Source organism: Cornus florida, unplaced genomic scaffold (assembly GCF_030987335.1).
Source record: "Cornus florida cultivar Cherokee Brave unplaced genomic scaffold, ASM3098733v1 CherokeeBrave_3.0.0_Hap2_Chr07, whole genome shotgun sequence".
NCBI classification, from domain to species: domain Eukaryota; kingdom Viridiplantae; phylum Streptophyta; class Magnoliopsida; order Cornales; family Cornaceae; genus Cornus; species Cornus florida.
The window spans coordinates 51459175-51473704 of record NW_026775577.1 but is presented as its reverse complement, the minus strand read 5'-3'; positions in this window follow the sequence as shown (position 1 = coordinate 51473704).

Here is a 14530-nt window from a genome sequence, read left to right as displayed (position 1 = left end):
ATGTTAAACAACCATTATCAAGAAGCCATTTCTCCTTCGCTGATGAAAAATCCTTCAAGCAACCCTACAAGGTAAACTTAGGAAATCTTCGTTTTGTACCCAAATTTTCTTGGGTCCGTAAATGTTAGGCACAAAAGTTCTTTTTGGAACCTAAATCTTCTTGATCATTTTCTTCTTTCTAAATGGACAATTGTAAATTTTGTGTCCCAACTTTCTATAGTAATTCCATTTAGAGTAATGAAAATAGCTTTTGACAAAAGAATCATTTATGACTTTCTCTTTTTCAATAAACATGCATCTTTATTGTAAGGATCATGTCTTATCCCATTTTTGAAAAAGACATTTCTTTGATCACTAAGCATAGTATTCAAGTTTTCTTTTTCTTTGGTGAACTTTGTTAAAGTGTTATTTTGATCATCAATGACTTCATTTGAAAAATTATTTTCGAAAACACAATCAATTGATGCTGATCCTTTATACAACACATTATCTTTTTTCTTTTTCAAAGAATCATTTTCTATTTGAACTTTTTCATGTCTTTGAGAGATATCATGATTTTCCTTTTTAAGAGAAGCACATTTTTCAAGCAATTTTTCTAGCACACCATGTAACTCTTTAAATGCATCATGCAAGACATTATGCTCATCAGCTAACTCATTATAGGAAGCATTTAAATCAAAAGAATCATGGTTGGAATTTACCTCATCTTTGTCGGCAATGAGACAAAAAGCAATATCTTCATTATGCTCAACCATATCTTTGATGTCATTTGCTTCTTTGCTAGAAGCTTGGAAAGTTTCACTCTTCCTTTGAATTGCTTCATTTTCTTCACTATAAGAAGATAAGTAAGTTCTAACAAGATCATTCACATGATTAGTAATGTTAGTAGAGCTAAAATTCATCTCATTATTTGAACCATTGTCATTCATGCTACAAAATTCATTTTCATTGATAAGCATGTATAAATTTGATTCCTCAACATTATAAGTGTTACCATAGAATATCTCAAGTGAGTTCTAAATTTCTTTTGCCGTTTTACAATTTTCAATTCTATTGAACTCATTTTTGTTCAATGCACAATAAAGATTATTTATGGCTTTACCATTGCATTGAATTAATCTATGGTCATTTGCATCCCATTCTTTCTCTTCTTTAAGAACCATTGTCTTTTTTACTTCTTTCATGGGAATAAATGGTCCATTAACTATGGAAAGTCAAATTCTATAGTCTATGGATTGAAGAAAGTCTATCATTATACATTTCTAATAGCTATAGTTGGTTCCATCAAATATTGGAGGTCTATCAATACATTGTCTTTATAGGTGTGTGAATATGCCATTGTTGGCCATGATCGTACTCTAAGACGGTTAAATCTTTTTAATTAGAATTAGGCTCTGATACCAATTGTTACACAAGTATTGACTCTAGATGAGGGTGAATAGAGTATATGGCAAACAATGGCCAATTTTCGAATTTACAAATGTTACTAAAACCTTCTAACAATTATGCAATAATCAATATATAGGTATAAACAATTAATAACATAAATGTAAAGGAGATAAGGGAAGAGAGATTTGCAAACATTCACACGACGATTTTAGCGAGGTTCGGAAACTCCTACTCCTCGGCTCAAAACCCCTCTTGAGACTTCCTAATCCACTATGGCACCTCCTTACGAGTGGAGAGAAAACCTTGATTAGAAGCAACTCCTTACTTCTCCTTGCTAAAAGGCAGCCTCTCTTAGTCTTCATTTGGGTTACACTAACCCTTACAAATATGACGCTAGCTTGCTTCTTCTTCCTTTGGCCACACCAGCCCTTACAAGTTGAAGATCAGATTTATTGCGTACAAATATATCTCTCAAAGATTGATATGCAACTATTAGCTCACAACTAGAGTATAAATGAATAAATTAAAACTCAATACTCTATGAATAATATGGGATGAGAGAGTATGATATGAATAAAGAACAAAAACTTTTATGATGCTAGAAGATGTCTCTCAAGTGTAGCAACATTAAATCCCGAAGTCCCCTTACTCTATTTATAGAGTTTTAGCAGTTGATTCAAAAATAGAGCTGTTGTGCATGGGTTTCAAGGCAAAATAGCCGTTCAGATTTGAATCTGTGTTGGTTCGGTCGACCGAAATGAAACACCATTGTGTTTCGGTCGTCCAAAACAGTTTAAGGTTGGCTATCACTCTTTATTTTGGTAGACCGAAATGATTTACCCTTTTGTTTCGGTCGTCCGAAATACCTTCATCCTTTGATCCAAAACTCTCTGTTATAATCGATCGTCTGATTCATATTGCCTATGCATTTCGGTCTGCCTAAATGAAACTGCTACTTCATAAGTTTTGTTCTAAGTTAACAGATGAGATAGTTTTTCCACAGGACATCTGCATATACCTTATTTTCATTGAAAATATTTAAGTAAATGTCTTTACAGTATTTATATGTCCATTTAATTTAAGTTTACAATATAAATAAAGAAGTACCCCCCATTTGGATTTAATAAAAAATACTCGAAAATTAAAATTCAACTAAATCAAAATGTAGAAATTCAGTTTTAGTACAAGTTTGGATTTTTGAAAGTTTTGGTAAAAATGAATCCTTATATAGACTAATGTAGACTTGGTAAAAAATTCTAATAAAATCAGTTTAGGCTAGTTGAAGCATGAAGAGTTATTACCGAGAAAAATTATTTTGAAATAATCATTATTTCAAAAATCCATTTTTCACACTTAGCCAAAAACACAGTTTCACATTTTGGGGTCCTAGTGTCCGTTACCTACTCATAGTAATAAAGGCTTCTCATGCCTTAATTGTTGACCAATATGAATTATATGATTGATGTGCATGGTCTTAGCATTTCTAGCACAAGTGATGAGTTCTTTCAAAGCTTATGCAAGCTTGAACTAACTCACTCTTTAGCAATAATTTCATGTGCAATTATATATGAATGAAGTGCATAGTCTATTGCTATTATATATAGGAACATATAAATGATGATATGATATGTATAGTCCTATAGAGATGAGCTTCAAATGGATTCATAAATACTTTAACATTGAATCCTAAACACTCACTATCCTATCTATCCTTTTCTTCACGCTTTGTCCATGATCGTATAGGCTTTTAGGTAGATTTGCTTTCTTCCTTTCTTTGAGTTGCTTTCTTGCTCATTGTAGTCCAAGCTATTTTTCGATGGACTTTGCGTTTACTTATTTGAAACTTCATGTCTTCTTAGTATCAATTGCATTCCTTGATGTGATCTTAAATAATGGAATACTTGGAATGATCTTTCATGCTTTATTAAGGTCATCCTTTGAATGTAAATAATCTATAACACTCAATGTAAACATTAGTCCTTAAACACCATTAATGGTTTCTTATCATCAAAACCTTTAGATTGTCCTTAGATGAAATCCTTAAGGTCAACATGAGTGACTATCTTTGCTCGGCACAAACAAGCTCTAAGACTGGAACTATCGGACACTTGAAAAATAATAGTGGGTCAGGCTTACGAACAAATTCTACTCTGCTACAATCCAAACAGAGACCCGATACGCATATACATCCTAAACAACTCAACAATAGCTAAATATTCCATATATATACACACACACACACACACACACACACACACACACACACACACACTATAGGACGCTCACTGGACTATAGGTCTTAACCTGAATAGAATGCAATATGCAAATCGCACGTAAAGTGGGCATGTGTACCTAGACCTACCAGGGCACCCAGATGTCTACTATATCTAGTTATCCATCCTAGGCAATATACGCGCCCTAACCATGATCCTGAGACTCAAGCTCATATCATGGCACCATAATCATATATATATAAATCCATCCAAAACCAAGGTATATCATTCAAATGTTCATTGACTTGACACAAGTATAAGTAGGATTTACCTTTTATAATTAATCCATTCCCTTATAATAAAATAGGCAGGATTTAGCGTTTTGAACTAATCCATCCCAAATATGTCACCGTCCCATACCGGTGCATATAATCCACAAAATCCATTAATTAATAAAACAAAATAAAGTGGTTCATCAATTAAAATCCAGAGAATGATATAATGAAAATCAGATAAAAACTGAGCACATTATATTGTAATAATCAAGAGTATATTCATATAAATTCATTTAACTTGTTAACAATAGTAAGCAATTAAATCATTTAGTCAATAATCAACTTGCAAATTTACTGTTGATTTTCATGTTGTTCGATTCCTTAGCATATTAAAGTAAATCATGCTTCCAAGTATTTTTATATCTCTATAACAGTTATTTAAATCATTTATAGCAACTTAAACAACTTAGAAATACTCTAAATAGCCAAACAGAACCCAATTACGGAAGAAGAAGAAAAAAAAAAAAAAAAATTCAGGAAGGGAGTCGCCTCCCTACCACACAGAGCAGGCTCCCCCTTAAAGGGAGCCGCCTCTAATCCATGGGAGCCGGCTCTCTCCCTGTTAACATTTATCGTTCTCATCTCCGGCGACTTCCAACCATTTCGTTCCTATCTGTTAAGATCTCTAATGGTCCTAACTAAGTCCCAGATTATTCTAGAAATTACCCAAATCCATTATGCATTATTAACACCAATTAAAAACAAGTATTCATGTAAGAAAAATTCACGATAAATCAATTAAAATTTCATTAACACACATACTGTTCTAATCTGATTCAACATGCATATAAGATCAATTTAAAGTCTAATTACTCCTGAATTGTTTTAGGCATGTAAAGAACACGAAGCCTAAGGGAGAGAGTTAGAAGAAGAACTTGCCTTTGAGATTTCGGATAAAAACCTCAACGTCATCTTCTTCGATTTTCCAGTAACCTTTGACTATTTTCAACTCCTCTGTTGCCCTTGGTTCAACCCACGAACAACACCCCTTCTTCCTCTCCTTGGTTCAGCCTTGGTTCTTGGCTAATCCTTCTCGTCCTCCTCTCTCCGTTCTTTCACAAACTCTCTGTTCTTTCTCTCTGCCTCCACTGTTACGTGAATAGGGTTCTCAAACCCTTGGTAAACACAACTTTACATATATATAATATAGGCTAACCCTAATCCCAATTCAATATTAAATCGACTATCTTAAGGGAAAAGAAAAATATATATATATATATATATATAATTACATGTACATATAATGTCCTATACGTGATAATCAAATATATACATATAATTTATAATTATATATATATATATATATATAACCTACTAACCTAAAATCACTATTATTAGCATTAATAATAAATAATTAATAATAATAATAATACTCTATCCTTATATATTTATACACTCAAATATATATACAACCATCCATATATGAGTATCTATCCGTACCCATAATCAACTCCCATTCATGTAGTCCATGCAACCTAACTGTTGGTCCATTACTACTATCTATTTTAAAAAATCCTTTTAAAATAAAAATAAAAATAACACATTTAAACGACAAATAAATTCATGAAAGCAAACATACTATTTAAGAATAAATCAAATACATAATTACTTCAATACTTCAATTACCATATAAACATACAATTTAAATTAAAATAAATAATCCAATCAAACAATTAAACAATTAAATAATTAACCAAATAGCCAAATAATCAAATAATGAATTTAAAAATGCAATAAAATCAGAAAATAAATATCGAGACTATCCTTTTAAAATTAGGGGTATTACATATTCCCACCTAACAAAATGAATTCCGTCCTCGGAATTCGCTCTTACTTCTTCCATTATTTCTGAAAACTGCGAGCGAATAGCATCCTCCTGTTCCCAAGTAGACTCAGCCTTATTATGGTGACTCCACTGGACACGCACTAAAGGTATAACCTTATTGCGAAGAATCTGATCCCGATGATCGACAATACAACATGGTGGCTCCATATTTGTTGCATCCGGCTGCAACTCAATCTCACCAACATCGATATGCTGATAACAATCCTTATTTCGCAGAAATTGTTGCAACATGGAAACATGAAACACATTGTGTATACGATTCAAATGGTCTAGAAGTGCTAATCGATAAGCCACAGCTCCAACTCGATCCGTAATCATGAATGGATCGACAAACCGCGGTGATAACTTCCCTTTCTTCCCAAAGCGCATTACTCATTTCATAACAAACACTTTGAGTAGAACCTGATCCCCAACCTGAAATTCTAATGCACGAGTACGACGATCGGCATAACTCTTCTGCCTACTCTGGCCAGTGCGCATGTGATCCCTAATAAGAGCAATCTTTTCAGAAGTATTCTTAATGAATTCAGGACCCAAAAACATGCTCTCTCCAACCTCTATCCAACAAATAGGAGATCGACATGGTCGGTCGTATAATGCCACAAACGGTGCCATACCAATAGTCTTCTGGAAGTTATTATTATACGCGAACTCCACAAGTGGCAAATAATTCTCCGAGTGGCATTTGAAATCAAGAACACAAGAACAAAGCATATCCTCCATGATCTGATACACCCTCTCAGTCTGTTCATCAGTTTGAGGATGGTAAGCAGTGCTAAGATGTAAATCTGTACCCAAAGCCTTCTAAAAACTCTTGCAAAATCCTGACACAAAGCTCGAATCCCTGTCCGATATAATAGATAACGGAATGCTATGTAACTTCACAACCTCAATAATGTAAAGTCTCGCCAACTACTCCGATATGAAATCAGTGCGAATAATCAAGAAATGAGCTGATTTAGTTAACCTATCAACGATGACCCAAATGAAATTGTGATCCTTGAATGAATTAGGCAACCCCTCCACAAAATCCATAGAAATGCTCTCTCACTTCCACTTTGGTATAAGTAGTGGCTGTAGAGATCCTAGCGGCCTCTGATGATCGATCTTGACCATCTGACAGGTACTACATAGAGAGATAAAAATAGCAATGTCCTTCTTCATACCTGCCCACCAAAACTGCCTCTTCATATCCTGATACATTTGTATCCTCTCGGATGAACAGAAAACTCAAAATGATGAGTCTCAGTCATCACATTCTTCTTTAAATCGTCAGCAGAAGGTATTACTAAACGCCTTTTCTACCTTAAATTACAATTAGTCCCAACATAGTAAAATGGAACTTCCTCAGAAGCTATCTCTACAACTTTGTCAATACACTGCTGATCCGTGAGTTGTATCTTCAGATGCTTGTGAATGATAGAAGGTGTAACTACCATGCAAGCCATAAAAGCATCAGACAACTCATCAATAGTCTTCAAAGCATTCCACTCAGTAGTGAATAAAGCAGAAAGACTCACATAGGGTTGACAACTGAGTGCATTTGCCACCACATTCGCTTTCCTTAGATGATACTGTATAGAGAAATGATAGTCTTTCATAAACTCTAACCATCTGTGCTGTCTCATATTCAGTTCCCGCTGAGTGAACAAATACTGCAGACTCTTGTGATCACTAAATAATCTGAAGGACTCTCCCAACAGATAATGCTTCCAAATGCGTAAGGCAAAGACCACAGTTGCCAACTCCAAATCATGTGTTGGATAATTAAGCTTATGAGGCTTAAGTTTATGAGACCCATACAAAATTGGTCGTTCCTCCTACATCAAAACATACCTAAGACCTTACAAAGAAGCACCTGTGTAAACCAGATATTTTATCCCGCTCTGTGGAGTAGACAGAACCGATGCAGAAGTCAACTTGTTCTTTAGCTCATCAAAAGCTTTCTGACAATATTCATCCCACACGAACCGTACAACCTTTTTAATCAAACGAGTGAGTGGTTCCGCTATCTTTGAGAACCCCTGAATGAACCTATGATAATATCCTGCCAACTCGAGGAAACTCCGAATCTCGGTAGGTGAAGTAGGCTATCCCCACTCTACCACAGCTGAAAGCTTGGCTGGATCTACCGTTATTCCCCTTTTTGACACTATGTGACCCAGAAATTTCACTTCCTACTGCCATAATTCACATTTCTCGAACTTGGCATATAACCAGTGCTCACGAAGCTTCTGCAACACTGTGCGAAGATGTCTAGCATGATCGTCCTCTGACTTAGAATAGATTAAGATATCATCAATGAAAACAATGACAAATTGATCTAAATAAGCCCTAAAGACTCTGTTCATTAAATCCATGAAGACTGCTAGTGCTTTAGTCAATCCGAAAGACATGACACGAAATTCATAAGATCCATATCTAGTGAGAAATGCTATCGTAGGAACATCCTGCTCCCTAACCCGAAGTTGATGATATCCAAAACGCAGATCAATTTTAGAGAAGTATGTAGCTCCCTTCAACTGATCAAAAAGATCATCAATCTTAGGCAAAGGGTACTTATTACGAATAGTAACCTTGTTCAACTCTCTGTAATCTATACACAGGTGGAGGGAACTGTGATACCCCTCGATTCTAGAGCCACGGGTGATCAAATCCGAGCATAGATCCGAGGGATACCAGACAATTAATATGTAAACAAGTAGGAATACAAAAAGAATTTAGAATAAAATAATAAAGGTTGAAAAGAATTCTAAATATTAATCCTCAAATCGTTAAAACTAATAAAATCCAAACTTTCCAATATCCGTACAACTCGGGAATCCATCTAGTGGACCTTCAATAAAACCTAATGGAAAGTAAAGTACCGAAACAAAAACCAAAACTAAAACATGAAAAGTAATCCTATGTAGTCGGAGGAATGAGTGACTGTATTTGCTCAGCACGATCAAGCTCTAAGCCTGGAATTAATGAACACCTGAAAAATAAGAGTGGGTTAGGACCACTAGCAAGTTCTACTCTACTACAATCCATACAAAGACCCGATACACATATACATCATAGATAACTCAGCAATAACTAAAGTAGTCCATATAGATATAAATACACACTATAGGACGCTCACTAGCCCACAGGCCTGTCTCAACCTAAGTAGAAGATAATATGCAAATCACACATAACGTGGGCATGTATACCTAGACCTACCAGGGAATCAGTAACTAGGTTCAGTTATCCATCCTAGGTGATATACGCACCCTAACCATGATCCTGAGACTCAAGCTCATATCATGGTGTCATAAGTATATATAAATAATTTATCAAAAGCAAGGTATGTCATTCAACTGTTTATTAACCTGACATAAATATAAGTAGGACTTAACTTTTATAGTTAATCCAACTTATTTTAGAATAGTTAGGACTTAGTGTTTTGAACTAATCCGTCCCCAGAATAGGTAGGACTTAGTGTTTTGAACTAATCCGTCCCTAATATGCCACCGTCCCATACCGGTGCATATACATATATATAAGTAGGACTTAACTTTTATAGATAATCCAACTTATTTCAGAATAGGTAGGACTTAGTATTTTGAACTAATCCATCCCTAGTATGCCACCGTCCCATACCGGTGTATACAATTCACAAATCAAATAATTGACCAAACAGGAATAAATAACTTATCAACCATATTCCAAAATAAGCATAAATAAAGTCTAATATGTATATGACCATATTATGCATCCAATATAAGATTTAAAAATCATGTTTCAGTCCTTTAAATTGCTAAAATAAGGCTAAGCATTTAAATCCTCTAAACAGTCCAATAATTGATGCAATTTATAATAAATTAAAACATCAATTAGTCCAATCCAAGCATAATTATTTTCAGATAATCAACTACACTTATAACACTGTTGAAACATGATTAAACGCTATTAAATCATGTACAGAAGAATTGCAAAATTTCTGTAAGCAAATAAATCAACTAATCGATATTCAACATGTAAGCTTTCTCTTTAACTTCATGTTGCTCCATTCCTTAATACATTAATGTAAAAATGCTTCCAAATATTTTTATATGTCCGAAACAATTATTCAGATCATTAATTGCGATTTAAATAACTTCGGAATGCCCCAAACGGCCAAACAGAACCTTAAAAACCAACTTCTACACGTTCCAGCGCAAGAGCAGGCTCTCAATCTTTGAGAGCCAGCTCTTTCTTCATGGGAGCCGGCTCCCCACATGTGGGAGCCGATTCTATGGTGTTGGGAGTCGGCTCCCTCCATGTGGGAGCTGGCTCTCTCCATGTGGGAGCTGGCTCCCTCCTTTAGAGAGCCAGCTCTCTCTCCCTAAGAGTCGTATCTTCAACTCTGTTCATCTTCTTCGCCTCCAGTAATGTTCAGAGTCTTTGTATTTTTTTTTATTAATATTCTTAGGGTTCAATCTCTGTCCCAAATTAATTCTAAGAAACTTTCATGCATCAATGACATGAATTTAAACATAAGTTTATAATCAACGAAAACCAAATTCAATTAAAAACATCCATCAACCATAAAATAGTTTAATTCAATGCAGTTAAATTCAATTCAAACATGCTAAAAAAAAAGTATTTTAGCATCAATTTAATCCCTGGAGACTACCTAAGCATGCAAAGAACACAGGTCAAAGGGAATGAGTTAGAATAGGAACTTGCCTTCGGTTTCAGTTTTGAAATCTTAAACCACCGATCTCTGAGTTTTTTCGACAAATTCCTAGACTGCCGTTCAACACCTCCGTTGCTCTTGGTTCAATTCAGAAGTAATCCCTTCCTTCCTCCTTGAGCCTCCCTAGTTTTCTCTCAAGTCTCTCTCTGTTTTCCTCTCAAGTCTCCCTCTATTTTCCTCTCAAGTTTTAATGTACGTGAATAGGGTTTTCCAACCCTAGACAGACGTATATGGTTATATTTATAGGCTTAGGAAAACACAGACCCTAATACGAATTATATTGAGAGATGGAGAAAATAATAAATTCTATAACTAAGTCGGCTATACCAAATACGTGACTGTCTAAAGGAATGCAAAACCCTAATTAAACAATTAATGAAAACAAACAATTAAATTTTCACATAAGCATACATTAATAAAAACAAATAATTTAATTAAATAAAAATAATTAAACAAATAATTCAATTAAATAAAAAATAATTTAAACAAATAAGCAAATAAACATATAAACAAATAAAATACAATAAAACCATTAATTAAAATGCTGAGACTATCCTTTTAAAATTATGGGTATTACATGAACCATCTTTCTTCTTCACAAACAAAACTGGTGCTCCCTAAGGTGAAGTACTCCTAAGAATAAAACCCTAACTAAGCAATTGCTGAATTTGATCCCTCAGCTCGCGCATCTCCACTGGTGCCATCCTGTATGGTGCTCTAGCAATAGGCGTAGTGCTTGGAGCTAAGTCAATCACAAAGTCTATTTCTCGACTAGGTGGTAACCCTGGAATCTTTTGAAAAACATCCAAAAATTCCTATACAATTGGTATGCTCTCCAGTGACATAGTAATCTCCTCCTTAGTCTCCTTCTCCATATAGAACAAATAAGTGTTAGTAACCCCGTTAGAACGTGGCATAGCGACCACTTACATATTCTGACCAGGTATGGTGAATACAATAGACCTATCATAACAATTAACTTGGGCATGGTAGTGAGATAACCAATCCATCATAAGTATCACATCATAAGTGTATATGTCCAGGACCAATAAATTGGTTAGAAATCTGAGTTTACCAATATCTAGTGTCATAGGCCCATCACTCTCACGTAAAATGGCGGTATCGCCTATTGGTGTAGAAATACAATGAGGTCTATCGCAAACTTGCGTCGTCATACCAGATAATGCAACAAATGATTTAGACACGAATGAATGTGTATCACCCGTGTCAAATAGAACATAACCCTATGTATCATGAATAAGAAACATACCCTCAACAGCCTGAGGTGCCTAAACATCCTGTGGCATGGGGTTGCACTCCCTGCCATAATGCAACTGCTGCGGTGCCTATTCCTGAGGCTGTGGCGGTGCTGGTAATGCTGAATATGTCTGTCCCTGAATCCGTGGAATCTATGGAGTGGGTAAAGGTAATGGTGCTTTGTCCCTACTGCACATGTTGTCCCTATCCCTGTCTTGCTCGAGGACACTGCTTAGAAGTGTGTCCAAGCTCTCCACAAGTAAGCAAGTACCCATGAAAGTACCAAATGGCCTCCTCTGTTGGTTAGCCTGTGGCTGATTCCGTCCTGCCTGTGGTCCCCTATTCTGCTACCTCTGAATAGGTGCCCTTTCTCTGTGAGCATCTGAACCACCCTTGTGTTTCTTCCAAGACTGCTGTCCTTGGAATATGCTCTTATCATTATGTCGGTGTCCATTGCCATTCCCTTTCTCAGCTGATTGATTAGCAGAGTCCCTGTCACCCTTCTTCTTACCCCTAGCCTGTCTGAAGTCCACGGTCAACTGATACTGCTATAAAGCTGCGTCTACCACCTGAGCATAAGTAGTGTAGGCTGGACTACCTGTAATAGCTCGCTTAATAGAGCACATTAGTCCTTTAGTGAAACTATTACGTTTCTTCTCCTCTGTATCTACCTACTCTGGAGCAAAAAGAGATAAGGGCGTGAACTGCTGCTCATACTCTGCCACTATCATGTTTCCCTGATCTAGATTAAGGAACTCTGTCTTCATAGCTATTCTGACTGCATATGGAAAGTACTTCTCATTGAAACGAGCACTGAACTGATCATAAGTCAATGAAGTCATCTCCTCTGCAGTGGTAACTGACTCCCACCACTATAGTACATCTCCGACTAGTTTGAAGGTAGCAAGCATCTGCTTCTGACCCTCTGTGCACTAAACCATGCGAAGATGTCGTTTGATATCCTTCTTCCAGTGGTGAACTACTTTTGCATCAGTGGAGCCTGAGAACTCAGGTGGGCTCCCCTTTGTAAAAGAACTCCTAGCTTTTTCTTAAGGATCAGTCTAAACCACTAGTGCTGGTATAGGTGCCAGCTGTACCTGTGGCTGATTCCGAAGTGTAGCTGTTACACCTGCTTCTATAGCCCGAGTAATAAGGTCATTAAGATGAGGAAGATACTCTGGATCTCTGCTCTGATCCTGAGTCTGCTGAACTGCCTCATGTTCTACGTGCACCTGACCACCATTATCCTGAAACCCAGGCAACTGTTGCTCTTCCTCCATTAGCTGACGCTATAAGAGATCTTACTGCCTACGTGCCGCTTCCCTTCGCTACCTATTTCTTTGATTGTTCCGTCTGGTTCTAGCGTTAACCATTCTGTTAGCATAGAAAAACAAACATCAGTACGATTTTAAACGAACCATAAAGGAATGCAACGAATCCTAAACTTAAGCTCTATATAAGAGAATATGCTACGCGGAAGTCTTATTACGAAATAACCCTAGAGACACTTGAACCTGGAGTGCTCTGATACCAACTGTGATACTCCTCGATTCTAGAGCCACGGGTGATCAAGTCCGAGCCCAGATCCGAGGGATACCAAACAATTAAGTATATAAACAAACTTAGAATACAAGAAAAATAAAAAATAAAGAAAAAAAAATAAGTTGCAAGAAATCTAAATAATAAATTCTCGAAATATTAATAAAATAATCCAATATTTCAAAATCTCCAATATTAATACAACTCGGGAATCCATCTAGTGAACCCCTTATAATAACCCATCTGTTAAAAAAACTAAAATAAAATCCAAAGCTAAAGCATGAAGAGAAGTCCTATGTAGTTGGAAGAGTGAGTGACTGTCTCTGCTCGGCACGAACAAGCTCTAAGACTGGAACTGTCGGACACCTAAAAAGTAATAGTGGGTTAGGCCAACGAACAAGTTCTACTCTACTATAATCCAAACAGAGACCTGATACGCATATACATCCTAAACAACTCAACAATAGCTAAATATTCTATATATATATATACACACACACTATAGGACGCTCACTAGACTATAGGTCTGTCTCAACCTGAATAGAAGGCAATATGCAAATCGCACGTACAGGGGGCATGTGTACCTACACCTACCAGGGCACCCAGATGTGTACTATATCTAGTTATGCATCCTAGGCAATATATCTGCCCTAACCATGATTCTGAGACTCAAGCTCATATTATGGCACCACAATCATATATATATATATATACATATATATATATATATATATATATATATATATATAAATCCATCCAAAACCAAGGTATATCGTTCAACTGTTCATTGACCTGACACAAGTATAAGTAGGATTTACCTTTTATAATTAATCCATTCCCTTATAATAGAATAAGTAGGACTTAGCGTTTTGAACTAATCCATCCTTAATATGCCACCGTCCTATACTGGTGCATATAATCTACAAAATCCATTAATTGATAAAACAAAATAAAGTGGTTCATCAATTAAAATCCAGATAATGATATAATGAAAATTAGATAAAAACTGAGCACATTATATTGTAATAATCAAGAGTATATTCATATAAATCCATTTAACTTGCTAGCACAATAGTAAACAATTAAATCATTTAGTCAATAATCAACCTACAAATTTACTGTTGATCTTCATGTTGTTCAATTCCTTAGCATATTAAAGTAAATCATGCTTCCAAGTATTTTTATATCTCTATAACAGTTATTTAAATCATTCATAGCAACTTAAACAACTTAGAAATACTCCAAATAG